A 14,187-nucleotide genomic window follows, 5' to 3' on the forward strand; every position below is an offset into this window, starting at 1 on the left:
ATTATTAATTCGACAAAACTTCAATTAAAATACCAACGGAATTGTCTTATTCGCGCGCGTGTGAATTGAAAGAAAAGTCATTTGGGCCAAGAATAAGAATAAGAAAAAGAAAAAGAACAAGAAGAAGGCGGATTTGGCGGGAGGACGCATTTAAAGGTCGTTCTTCCACGTGCAAGACGACGACGACATCGTCTCGTCGAGTAGTTCCACCAAGCGAGCAAGCAAGCAAGCAAGCAAACGAGCAAGCAAGCAAACGAGCAAGAAGGAAGAAGAAGAAGAAGAAGGCACGGGTTGGACGCGTGGATGTGGAACACGAGCCGCCGCCGTTGCCGTTCGATAAAGAAAGAAAGAAAGAAAGAAAGAGAAAGAGAGAGAGAGGTAGTATAGCGTAATGCTTGGTGTGCCGGCGTGACGTCACGTCCGGCGTGAGGGCAACGAGTGTGGGAACCGGCGGCAGGTGCGCGCGTCCGAGAGTCAGAGGCCCACAGTACGACCATTCGTAGGAGGAGGAGTGAGAGAGAGAGAGAGAGAGAGAGGACTGGCAGCGGGAGAGGAGGAGATGAACGATGAGAAGAAGAAGAAGAAGAAGAAGAGGAGAAGAAGGGTGGGGGACGAAGGGAAGGATTGGTTGGACCCTGGGGTGGTGAACTCCTCTCTTACTTGCTTGCTCGCGCGCGCGCGAGCACGAGTGAGGGCCCAGCCCCAGGGGGGCGAAGGGTCGGGTATCTATGGTAAAAGACGTGGAGGGCTGGGAGGTTAGGGGGGGGAGGTGAGAGGGGGGAGCAAAGGCATCGGCAAAAAGTGGAAGCAGTGCGCTGTGGATGCCGCCACGCTCTTCGCGCACGCCACGCACACATACATACACACACATATATATATATATACATAGAAGAAGAAGAACTGAGTTTTGCCTCCGCGTCACGCACACGTCGTCAACGGCGGCAAACGGACGGACGGACGGACGAACACACGCGCCTTTTCTAAGTGCGTGTCCCCGACACTTTCTTCCTCTTCACTCCTCTCCACTTCTTTTAACTCCTTTTCTATTTCTATCTTGTAGATTTCTATCTCTTATCTGCTAAAATGTTATAATATCGTTTCTAAATTGTTTTTTTTCGATGATTGATGTGAGAGAGAACATATCTTTTGTAATCTTTATGCACAAGCGTTTATTTTAAATGTTTTTATTTAACAATGTTTATTGTCGGAGTATATTTGATTGTTTTTTTCTTTTTTTTTTTTTTTTGTAATATTTATATGCAAAAATGATAGACCATGTTTGTTTAAGATGTGTATACGTTAGGAAGTGAATGTAGTGGTGATGGGGTAACATCTTGCAATTTTCTATGTAAATTTGTGTTAAAGAAATAAATCGAACTATGCAACCAACCAACCAACGTTGTAGGGGTTTCTAGTTACCTTGAGTATTAAAATTAGAATCTGTTTTTTTTCTTCTTCTTCTTCTTTTTTTAACGCGTTTTTAAAATTCAGTTTATTATCATTGATTTCGCGTGATTAATTTTGGTTCTCTCATCACTCTCTCTTTCTTTCTCTTTTTCGTTTGTTGTTTCCTTTTCTTTTTCGATCGCATAATTCGTTGCGACAAATATTAACATATGTAAGGATGGTGTCTCGGTATTTTGCTAAAGTCACGGAAGATTCGTTGCAATTAGCAGTAAGGTTCGCTCGCGTGGTGTTCGCGTGTTAAAAAAGATTAACGTATTCGTTGGCACTTAGGAAGGTAACATGAGTTGTACCTTTCTATTGTGAGAAACGTAATTTATGTAATAAGTATTATATATAAATAAATTTATGCTAGAAATCTCGAACTCGTGAAATCATTCATTTACTTTAAATAATTTTTCTTCTTCTTCTTCTTCTTTTATTCCAAGATATATATTTCTAAAATTTCTTTTGATAAACCTTTGACGCGTGAAATAATTAAAAAAAAGAAAAAAGAAAAGAAAAGTTCATCAAAGTTAATTAAGTCACAAAACAAAAAATATATATATATATGTATATATTGTAATATATATATGACAAAATAATATAAACGTTTAATATTAAATACATCTTGTGACACATGCTTTAAAAAAAAACAAAAATTATTATATAAAATTAAAAATCTATAAGAGTTATAATATACATATATATATACGTATTTATTTTACGTAGGTACACACATATACATATATTTATTTCGTAGGAGTTCTTCTTTGCGCACGACCTCGAAGAAGCGCATCGCGCGTTGCAGCTGCAAATAGTCGCTTTTTCATTCGCGAAATGTTTACGATAATCGTATTCGTTCGTTTTTTCATTTTTCCCCCTTCCCTCTCATTCTCTCTCTCTCTCTCTTTCATTGTAAAGGAAGATAAGCATTGGTTGGTTGATGTTCTATGTAGTTTAAAAGACACTTGTCACAACAATCTTGGTTAAGTTTATTTCTAACAAAAATGAAATTCGAGGACGTACAAGAAGGGGTTGGGGGGGCATAGAGAAAATGTGTAATTTAAAATCATTTAACAAATCTTCACGTGTTTTTCTTTTTTTTTTTTTTTTCTTTGTCGCGTATCCGAGAACAAAATTATCTTACCTGTGTATCTCTCCTCGTTACGTTTTTGAATATTCTCTCTCTCTCTCTTTTTATTATTTTTTGTTATTTCATTCTTACTTATTCCTTTCAGAGAATGATTTCTTACGCAGGTACGTATTTAACATAAGAATCGTAATCTCGATGGCGAATCGATATCTTCGCAACTGAAAAGAAACATCGCGAATTATAGTAATGTACATTTATGCGAATTTTACCTGCTTCGGGGAGGATTCTTGCAAGGAATATAAAAACGTAAAGGACGCGCGGGGGCGGGTGTATAAATAAATAAATAAATAAATAAATAAGAAATGTGAACGGCCGGAGGTCATCGCAAACCCAAGTCTCCAACTTTTCTTATTTTTCTTCTTCTTCTTCTTCTTCTTCTTCTTTTTACACCTCTTTCTTCTCTCTGTCTGTCTTTTTTCTTTCTTTCTCTTCTTAATATTTCTTCCTTTCCTCCCTTGAAATTTCATCCTACTTTAGCCGGATATCGTTTACGCATAAATTATCTTTTCAGGATTTACGAACCCTTCTGATCGTACATTTTTTATCTTCTTTTTTACTACTACTACTACTAAGGAGAATTATGTTCTTTAGAGGTACTATACTTTTTTTAATGAAACGATTATATGAAATGAAATAAAAAGGTAAAGGAGGAAGAAGAGTTTTATTAACAAACCACCCTCCTCCCTCCCACCACTCCCGTTTGATTTAAATTATTTCGAAAGAAAAAAAGAAACAAAATCTTACTTACAAACTTACATCAGAAGTTTCATACCAAACATGTTCTCTTTTATATTATTAAATAAATATAATAATTCGAATAATATTCATAAAAAATCATTCTCGTATATGTTATCATCATATAATTATCCAACAAATCTAACAATCATTTACCTTATAATATTGGATCATTATAAATGATTAAAAAAATTGTGAATAAAATGTTTCTCACACGTTCGAAAATGATCTGTTATATTAAAAATAAAAAAGAAGTATTTTAAAATGATTCAAGTAACTAATACAATTATCTTACAAACTTGACAACGTTTCTGCTAAACGTTACTTTATATATACACCTATGTATATACACACACACACACACACACGTACTACTAAAAAATGATTATAATTCATAATTGAATGTTTCACGTTAGGAGACACTTTCTTCTAGTGCGTGTAGGATAAATTCTGTTATTAACATAGGGAAGTAGATAAAAGAAAATCATATTTTTTCTTTTCTTTTCTTTTCTTTCCAAATAAATTTGTTGTCGAACGACTTTGAAAGTGCCACCACCATCATACTCTCTCGCGCATTGTTGGAGCCTGTAATCACGAACTTATAATAATGCGGTATCTTCTCTCCTGGAACTGGACTGTAACGACCCGAAATTATAACCGATATCAATTTTATATTTACGACGGTACGTTGTGCACGCCCGGCACACCTGTCCGAAACTATATTTATAATACCTCGTAACGTTACTCGTCTCATATATATATATATATAAAAAGAAAACTTTAAAGTAATAAAAAAAAAAAGGAATAATAAATAATCGAAATTAAAACGAAACACCTATCCCCACCCCACTCGGTCAGGAAAAACAAAAAAACAAAAAAAAATCAAGAACATGAAGGGATTCCTGGTTGCGTGAGCAACCATCACCGATTTTTCCGTAGTATTGGTATGGTATGGTTGCTTTCCGGTATTGGTACAAGCGTTAAACCAAACTTTTCGATGGTGTTTCTTCATGGTGTGCCGTGTGTAATTACGTCGTTCGGGCTTTAATTGAAAGAAACGCGTCTCCGTAACTGGGAATAACGCAACAAAATAAAGATCCTACCCGGTGGATATAATTTTCTACGTTTCGTGTCCGAAGAAATGTGTAATGAGTATTATATATATATATATATATGCATTTTTGTATATGTACATATATTATACGTATGTAATATGCATACGTTGAAATGATTATTATAAAAGTTAAAATCGTGCCAGCCCGAAGGACTTAAATAAGTATTACATATATATGTTGTTTTTTTATCTTTTTCTTTTCTTTTTTTTTTTTTTTTTTTTCTTCGTGCACGTTATACACATACAATGTTTATACTTACGTACATATTTATATTGTTTGAACGTCAAGTTAATGATATTTTTCGGAATATTATTAAAACGCCATAACGCCAATTTCGTCTGACACTAAATACGTTCCTTACATGTTAATAAATACTATCATTTGTGGTTCATATTTTGTTGTATCAATAATTCCGATTCATTTATATTATTATTATTTCAGATTGAAATTGAAATAATTCATTCAAAATTTGTCTTCTCTTATACGATTATATATAATATAATTTCGTCATAATATATATATTTCGGGAAAAGAAATGACAATAATATGTGTTGTTTTCAATTTAAATATTACGAAATTAAATTACAAACGTCGTGTTACCATTATATTTCTATAATACAAATCTAAACAAATCTTAAGAAAAAAATATTGTCTTTTTTATATTTTTTTCTTTTTTTTCTTTTTCGTACGATTTCATACTTTAAGATGTCGGAGGGGTTGAAACAAAACAAAAAAAGAAAATAAACCAACACGGGGAATTTCTTTTATGCAGAAAAGATAAAGAAAAGTTGAGATGTTATAAAAGGAGAATAAGAATAAGAATAAGAATAAGAATAATAAAGAGAAGAGGATGAAAGTAACGGCGAGGATGGACGTAACGAATTTCGTAGCAATTTCACTGCAATTTGCAGCGGTGTGTGTCGGGATCCTTTGATGAACGATGCGCTTTTCTCGGACACGTTCCTCTTATTCTTCCATCTCTCTATCTCTCTCTTTCTTTCTTTCTTAACCCTCTTTCTCACTTATTTATCTCTCTTTTTCTCGCGTTTACGCGCGGTTGCATAAATGTGTCGGGTTCGTAGTTTCCTCCAACACCAACACCAATACCATAACCATCAACCAACCAACACCACCATCACATCACCATCAACGAGTTCATTTCTCACGATTTTGTTTCAACCTAGCGGTTATCCCCGAGAATGGAAAAATCCCCGTTTCTTTTCTTTTCTTTCATTGGTATAATACTTAATTTTTTTTCTCGATAATTTTTATTTTTGTTAAACACTTTCGTTAAAAATAATTACCATTTTTTGTTGTTATCGGTTTCATTGAAAATTCCAAGTATATTCATTTAATATGGGTATGTTATTGCGAAAGACCGAAATTGGATAATGTCAAGATTCGTATACCAAATATGTCGGTAAAAAACATCGAATATTTGTATACATTAATATTTCTGACGTATACCAAATGCGATCATGCGAATTCTTGGCATTATCCAATTTCGGTAATATGTATTAATATCATGAGTCTGTTATTTTAATCGTCTAAAAATATCAAATTATTATTAATAATAAAATTATTTTTATATATATATAGAATGTGTGATATATCAGATTTTGTTTTATATCTTTTATGAGAAAAACAAAAAATAATAATAATTCATAGCTTAACCCTCCTTTGCATGATTTTTTTCTTTTCTTTTAAAATAAATCAGGGTGATGTAATTAATGCTCTAGATTAAAGGGAAAATATTTAAAAAAATCCTAGTGCTATATTTTTTGACAACTGCGTTTTGTTGTACGCAATAGTCGCTTAAAAAGTTGCCAGCAAATACAAATATACAGTACAAGGGTTTTGATTACCTTTTTTTGTTGACTAAATATTATGATTGAAATTTCCATCATCATGCAAAGAAGGGTTAATTATTAATTAATTATCGATCAATTAAACATGTCAAATAGATCTAATTCTTAGAAATAAAAAATTGTAACTGGTATTACAATTATTCTTAAAGTAATTTTCTATAAAAAAAAAAGAAAAAAAAATAAATAATGTTTTTATCGGATAAATCAATGATTAAATAATTAACAATCAATCAATCAACGTCAACGTTGAAAACATACCCCTATATAAATCTCTATAATCCGAAGAAATAATAAATTTATACCTCGGGTACTCTTACAATTATCCCTTAAAAAGGTAATGTTTTTATGGGTTAAATCAACAATTATATAATTACCGGTCAATCAACATCACGATGAGAATATACACCTTCCCCCCTCCCTCCACCCAACATAAATCTAATCTAAAGAAATAAAAATGATATCTCGTACCACATATAATTATACCTTTAGTAAATAATTGTGTTTCCATTTTTTTGGTGTTTCTTAAATTAATCGCCATTTAATTATCAATCAAGCGATATATTTCCCCTCTCCCCCTTCCCCTACCCCCATTCCCATAAATCTAATCCCATAAATGATGATCGAACTTCCAATACGTGTGTTTGTTTTTTGTTAATTTTTTTGCTAATCGTCATTTATCTTCATCTCTTTCTATCCACAGATTTTCTTTCAATTTTCGTAGAAAATGAAACAGACGGCAGTTTCTTTCTTCTTCTCGATGTTCGAGAAACAATGGGGGTGAAGCAGGGGGGAAATAGTGGTAATTGGTGGTAGTTAGTGCAAAAGTAGTAGTAGTAGTAGTAGTAGTATAGTGTATCAAGTTGCGTATCAGTGTTTTACTTGACTACTCTTCTGCATAACTACATCCAATTAAGGATACGAGCATTCGTGTTATCTGTCCCTTCGTAAGGGACCGCAAGGATACGAACTCTGTGTTACATTGTAAGTATACACAATTTATGTTCTATGTATTACATAGTTTTAATCCATAAATGGTATCCACCAAGTTCCACGAACAATCGTTTGAACAATCTTATAACAAATTCGATTTCGTTTCTTTTTTTTTTAATCTTCTCTTTTAAAAAAAAACACATGCACACACACACAACAAGTATAATTATAATCGATTGATAAGATTGCAAGTGTATTAATAATTATTCGAACGAGTGTATCTCAGCTTGTAAAATCATTGATCTCATTAATACTGATTTTATTAAATCATAATTTTCAATAAAAATAATTGTCAATATCAAAATCATATTAGATTGGAACAAAAGTTCGTGGATAATTATTGCATTAAAATTTTACTTTCTAACTGTATAATGAATTGTTTTTTTGTAAAATTTATACTTTGGAAATACTTTAATAATAATAAAACAAAACAAAAAAAACGCACGAACTTTTGGTTAACCCTAATATATTTAATATCGATTATAAATATACATAAATAATTAACCCATTTTGTTTTGTTATTTATATTAATTAGTTAAATTACGTATTATCGTAAATAAAATATGACTGGGGTTGCTTATACGCGTTGAAAGAAAATAAATAAGGAAAGAAAATGTAAAAAGAAAAAAAAGTAAAAAAGAAAAGAAAAATATGTTGACTTTTGAAGAATGTTAAAAGCTTTGGTTATGGATAGGTGAGTATTATTATACGAGTAGAGAATCGAAAGAAAAGCAAATTCTTTTCTTCGAACGTAATTACGCATAGTCTCGAGAGTCATTTTAAAGGAGACGAGAAACTTCCACCTGTTCGTCTATAAGCGACACACAAATACATATAAGAACGTAATTCCCTTTCTCCGTCATCTCGCTTTTACTCTCCCTCCCCCCTCTCAACCCCCCCTCGTAAACTTGTATCATCATTCTTGAGAAACGATCACTCAAAGTATCTGTATTATACGAATTCCGAGAAATATTTTTCTTTGAAAAATTTCAGAAAAGAGAGAGAGAGAGAGAGACAGAAAAATACGATTTTTTAATCTTTTTCTCAACGCTTTTTATAAATTCGAAGGAATTTTAATTGATATCAAACTGAAAAAGTAACAAATTATAGTCATTTAAAAACGTTCATCGTAACAAGCGACTCATCAATTTTTTTCTACGATTTGTAATTTATTTTTTCGAAAAATGATCATCTTTTTTTTCTTTTTCAAAACCAATCGAATATTTTTAAACAATTGTATTAATACATTTTTTAATATATTATATTATTTTTAATTATATTTGTTCTATATATCTTATAGTTTAATATTTAAATACGAGATTCGCGCAAAATCTTAAAACAATGATATTGTTTATAGATTGTATCTTTAAGATTATAGATGTATAAACTTTTTTTAGAAAAAATAAAACAAAAAAAAAAAAGAAACCCCCCCCTAAGAAAAAGTGTCCAACGAATAAAAAATTAGTTGATCGATAATTTTCAAATTTTCCCGGGGTTTCGATATTATCAACGATTAAGAATATAATTTGATTGGATCTCATATTAGTAAGTTGATCATTGGCTAAACAAATTATTAGCTCCGCCCATTGGGTTCCATATTGAAAATTTACTTTTCTATACGATAACGTTTAAACCAAATTCTCAAACTTTGACTGTAAGTTAAATTTACGCTTGGTGATGGAATAATAATAATAATAATAATAATAAGAAGAAGAAGAAGAAGAAGAAAAAGAAGAAGACGAAAACGACGCTTGAATTATTCCACGAATCCTCTTTCTATTCTACTCTCCGAATAGAGCGTCGCGACGCCCGCGCTTGTTCGGTCCACGGCCTTGATCATGGAGGATGAAAATGTATTACCAAATGTTGCATTCTACTAGCCTGCTAACGGGGGCTGTTCGCAAGCAACCGCCTGAATGCTTCGTCTTATTGAAAGCTTCCTGAAAGACACCTCGAGCTTTTCTCAACCCCCCCTTTGTTTATTATGAAATAATATATATATATGTATGTATATTGAATGTTCGATAAGAAAATTCAACGAAGAAATTCCTCCGTCCCCCTTCGAATGTTTTCGAAAGAAGAAGAAGAAGACTAAAAAAAAAAAAATCTAACTCGCACTATATATATATATATAAATATTGCAATACATCGATTATAAACCAATACATTTCAGTACGTAAATGTTGCACCGAGTTCTCTGCTTTTTGTTCGTTATGTTTTATTATTGGCATTCGAGCCCGATACAAACCTAACTCATACGTGTTCTCCTGATAGGACGTCGCGGCGCCTGTCGGTCGACGCCCCTAATTCCGATATAAATTTATTCAATTTTTTAAAGATCTAATAGTCAATATTTTTTATTTTCTAATTACGATTGAAACGATTTATTTAATGAAACTTTGATTTTGCGTAGTAACATTTTCGAGAACTCTGGTTATAAATAATTTATTTTTATATTAGTTTTGACTTATATTATATTTCTATGTAATATAATATACGTGTATTATCTTTAATTAACCCTTCTTTGCATAATTTTTTTTTTTTTTTTTTAAATAAATCTGGGTGATGTAATTTATGGTCTAGAATAAAGGAAAAATATTTAAAAAAATCCTAGTGCTATTTTTTGACAAGTGCGTTTTGTTTTTTTTTTTTTTTTTTTTTTTGAAGTTGCCAGCAACAACAAACATACAGTACAAGGGTTTTGAGTACCTTTTTTTGTTGACTAAATATTATGATTGAAATTTCCATCATCATGCAAAGAAGGGTTAATTAATATTTTCAGATATTAGATATATTGTATAAATATTTGTATTTTATTTTAAATATACAATGTGTATAATATTTCTATGTAAAGTAATGAACGTAATCATAATATTGGTTTACATTAATAATACAATTTCTATATATAATTTTGTTTAATGATTAAATTCTAAAATATGAAAGAATATATAATTCTACATATAATTTATTACGTGTTAAAGAGAAAGTAATTGTTTGTAAAATAAATTATATATACACGTATCAATGAATTAGATCAGTGTTTAACTTAATTAAAATATTCGTCTAAATAAAAGATGAGGAAAAAAAAAGAATTGGTTATAACAGGTGTGTTAACATTTTCTAACTTCTTTCTATCTCTATCCTATTTTCCTTAGAAAAGGCAGGAACGCATAAGAGATGTTGGGATACGAATCTATCGAATGTTTTAATCATTTATAAGCAAACTATGTGTACATACGTTAGATAGAACACCCTTACTTTGTTTCCTGTATTCCTAGTAAAAATATCTTATACAAAACATCGTCGATACGAATGTTAAAAATATTCTTTGTCTAATACAAATTCACCATAGTGTATCCCTATATCCATTTTCTCAACCCTTACAACCGAATTACACATCAAATATTATACGTTAAGAACAAAAATACAAATATTAAAACAAATACTTGACGATGATAATAATATCGTATTGTTACCTAATTATTTATAAATAAAAGAAAAATAAATCTTTTTTTATATACACACACACAACGTTACATCTCTACGAGGTATCTAAAAACTAAAGGAATCATAATACTACGAAACATCTAATCTTCCTAATACATTATACTATCCCAGTAATAAGACCACGCATTGACGGAGTGCTGTCATTTTTGTCGGAGACAGACATGCCCAAGCATTAAAAAGCTTTCACAAACCTATATCCCTATATTTAATCTTCATCATCGACTTATAATAATCCCTCTCCCTTAATCTACGTTAAACATCAGTAATAATGAATTTATTTTTAACGAAATTAGATGGAACACTAACGATCTAATTACAAAATCAATTATCTTTGTTATCACACAATAAAATAAAAATCTTCATTAATAAAACACGCTAAGAAAAAAAAAAACAATATATATATATAAAATAAAATGTTTAAATCATTGATAATAATTGTCAGTGATATAAAATGATGTAAGGTTAAAGCTTAGGAAAGAATAGGATCGATAATACGAAAGCTGGCTTAGGTTGATAAGCTCCTGGTGTATGAACACCACGTTTCTCGACCTGTGGACTATCTTTCCTTGCACAGGTGTGTCATATATATGTAATATAATATACCCTAAATATCTTTACCCCTTTACCAAAGCTTTCTCTCTCTATATTATATTCAATATATAAATCTATATTCTCGAGAAATGTTCAAAAGCTTTTCGATTTGACGTCAAACCTGTTCGTGCTTGTCGCTCAACGCTTGTCCCGGCACGGTCTTGGCGAGCTTGCAACCACGGATAACAGAATAATGCAAGAGTTTCAACTTGGCACTGTTTCATTATCGATTTTAATATGATATAGATAACGTTTATATTATGTTCGTCTATCTGTATATATATATATATATATCTTTGTGTATGTGTATGTGTATGTGTGAATAGAAAGAGATGAGAAAAAGGTTCCGCGACGTGTTCTATAAAAATATAAGCTTTCGTTAATTTAAAATAATAGTTACACAAGATCATTGAGAATTAAAAATCAATTTTTTTTTTTTACTATAATATATGTTAATATTTAATCTTGTTTTTTTTGTTTTTCTTAAAGTCGAATTAATGTTCCGTGAAATATTTATGTTTCGATAAAAATTTAATTCTCACAAACACATTGTTTTATTTACTTATTTATTTTTTTTCAAATTACTAGATTTTATATATTTAATATTTCTAATATATAATATATTATGTTTATATAAAAATATTGATTATAATATTAAGAGAGTGTTTATAGGAACTAAACGTAATATATAAATAAAAACACGCGTATCGTTATACGAATGTAGGTTTTTGATATTTTATAAGAAAAGATCATATTTTTTATTTTATTTTTTTATCGTTAAGAAAAATTTTTATTGATCGTAATAAAAAAGAAAAAAAAAAAGGTCTTTACGAAGTCCTATGAATATTTTAAGTATAGTATCGTATCCCCCCCTTCGAGGGTTTTCCCTTCGGGCCAAATGGTTTTTAATACAACCGAGGGAAGAAATCCAATTGTAATAGTTTCAATTGATATTCTCACGAATACAACCTTATTCTATGATTCTATGACACTTTCACGATTCGTTCACCTTCTATTGTCCACGAATTGAACGTTTTTAATGACATACAACACCTGACTGACTTTTTTTCTTTGATTCCGAATATAATAAATCTTTTAAACCAATTTATCGTACGTTTTATATAATGTAAATATTTTAAAATATTAAATAATGAATTTTATATATAAATAATTTAAATGTATGCATTATTGATAATATCACAATCTAGGAGTATATTTTATTTCAAATAAACACACACGTATCTCGCGTGATAAATATTTCACTCGCACACATTATTTATTATTATTATTATTTATATATTATAAATTCTATCATTGATCTCATCGATTCTTTCTTTGAAAGGTTTTAACATAATTATTATTATTATTATATCATATATTATAAAAGGATTTGATAATTATTTAAATATATGCATTTTAATTATCGATCCGTTCGTATGAATTATTTTTACAAAAGAAATATATATATATGTATGTATATGCATTTTTTGTACTATACAACTTTATATGTTTTTTTTTCCTTTGCAGATACATGTAAACCAAGAGGGTGAAATATATAAAAATAATATCTTAAATATTTGATTATCGTCTTAAAGGTTATTTTATATATATATATATATATATATATATATATATATCTCTGTAGTAGTTGCTTGAAAATCGATGTAAACGGGAAGACTTTCCTACTGCTGCTAGCCCGTTACAAGGTAGATGTAATTTTTCTACGCTCCATTTTGAACAACCCTTTACATGTAAACGACTACTTACAACGGCTTTATGTTTCTCTGTTCTTTATTAATAAATTTTGCAACAATATTACAACAACGTTACATTTTCCAACATATTTTACGTTAGTTTTCAGCAACTTTACCTAGTCAGGATATCAATTTTGCAATTATATTTTTTAAACAAAATCCAACGAAGCTTTTATTCTATCTTTTTTAGGCACTAACTTATGATTATTATTTTTACATCGATAAGCTATTATCATACGTAATGACAATTCTTAACGATGTAATATATTTTTCAAACATTTCTATAAAAATATAAACATTTTACATATACACATATTTGTAAAATGTTATAAATAAAACTATCTATGTATATATATATACGAAACACCCCAAAATGTAGTAGAAGAGTAAAAGAGAAGGTAAAGATATTAACCATAACATATAAACGTCAAATAATATACGTATAAACAATAAGAAAAATATCAACAAACAAACAAACCCGATAAAACAATCATTAAAATATAAATTCTAACAGTTCCATTTAAAACACAATAAACATATAATTAACAAACACATACACACATATATATGATACTTGGCAACAGATGATAAAAGCTTCGAATAAACATAATCACCTCTCCCCACCCTGTTACCCACCCTTCTCTCTCACAAACATGATTTTATGTTACCCGGATAATCGGAAAGCTACGAATATAATCAAACAAATTGATCAACGAGTAAAAACAAAACACAAATGTGTCGAGGGTTGTTGAATAGAAGGAGAAAACAACAAGAACGATAAATAAATTATACATTTTTTAATTGAGTTTACATATATATATATATATATATATGAAAGTTAAAAAGATAGAAAAAAGTGATGAAGATACAGCAAAAAGGTGTAGGCCGCCTAACTTATGATAGTAATCATGAAAACGCCCCTGAGAAAGCTCAACGGCGCCCTAACGTCGCGATGTTTTATCCGGCCATCATAATCAAATCAGATCCAAACTGCTCACGTATTTAACACATATACTAATATATATATA

The 14,187-nt window shown here is 30.3% G+C and overlaps 1 protein-coding gene across 4 annotated transcripts in view; it reads right to left on the reverse strand.

Moving 5' to 3' along the window:
- The window catches only part of LOC106785090 (tubulin polyglutamylase TTLL4-like), a 74,462-nt gene that overhangs the window by 33,244 nt on the left and 27,031 nt on the right, over positions 1-14,187 (reverse strand). Inside the window, exon 1 of one of the 4 annotated variants that reach the window (XM_014745251.1) lies at positions 2,594-2,614. The exons of the other annotated variants lie outside the window; for them this stretch is intronic. The gene's annotated coding sequence lies outside the window, so the exon portion shown is untranslated. Of the gene's footprint in view, positions 1-2,593; positions 2,615-14,187 lie in introns of those variants that run through there. 4 annotated transcript variants of the gene reach the window in all.

Source organism: Polistes canadensis, unplaced genomic scaffold (genome assembly GCF_001313835.1).
Source record: "Polistes canadensis isolate GaletaPanama2010 unplaced genomic scaffold, ASM131383v1 scaffold_45, whole genome shotgun sequence".
Classification (NCBI taxonomy): Eukaryota; Metazoa; Arthropoda; class Insecta; order Hymenoptera; family Vespidae; genus Polistes; species Polistes canadensis.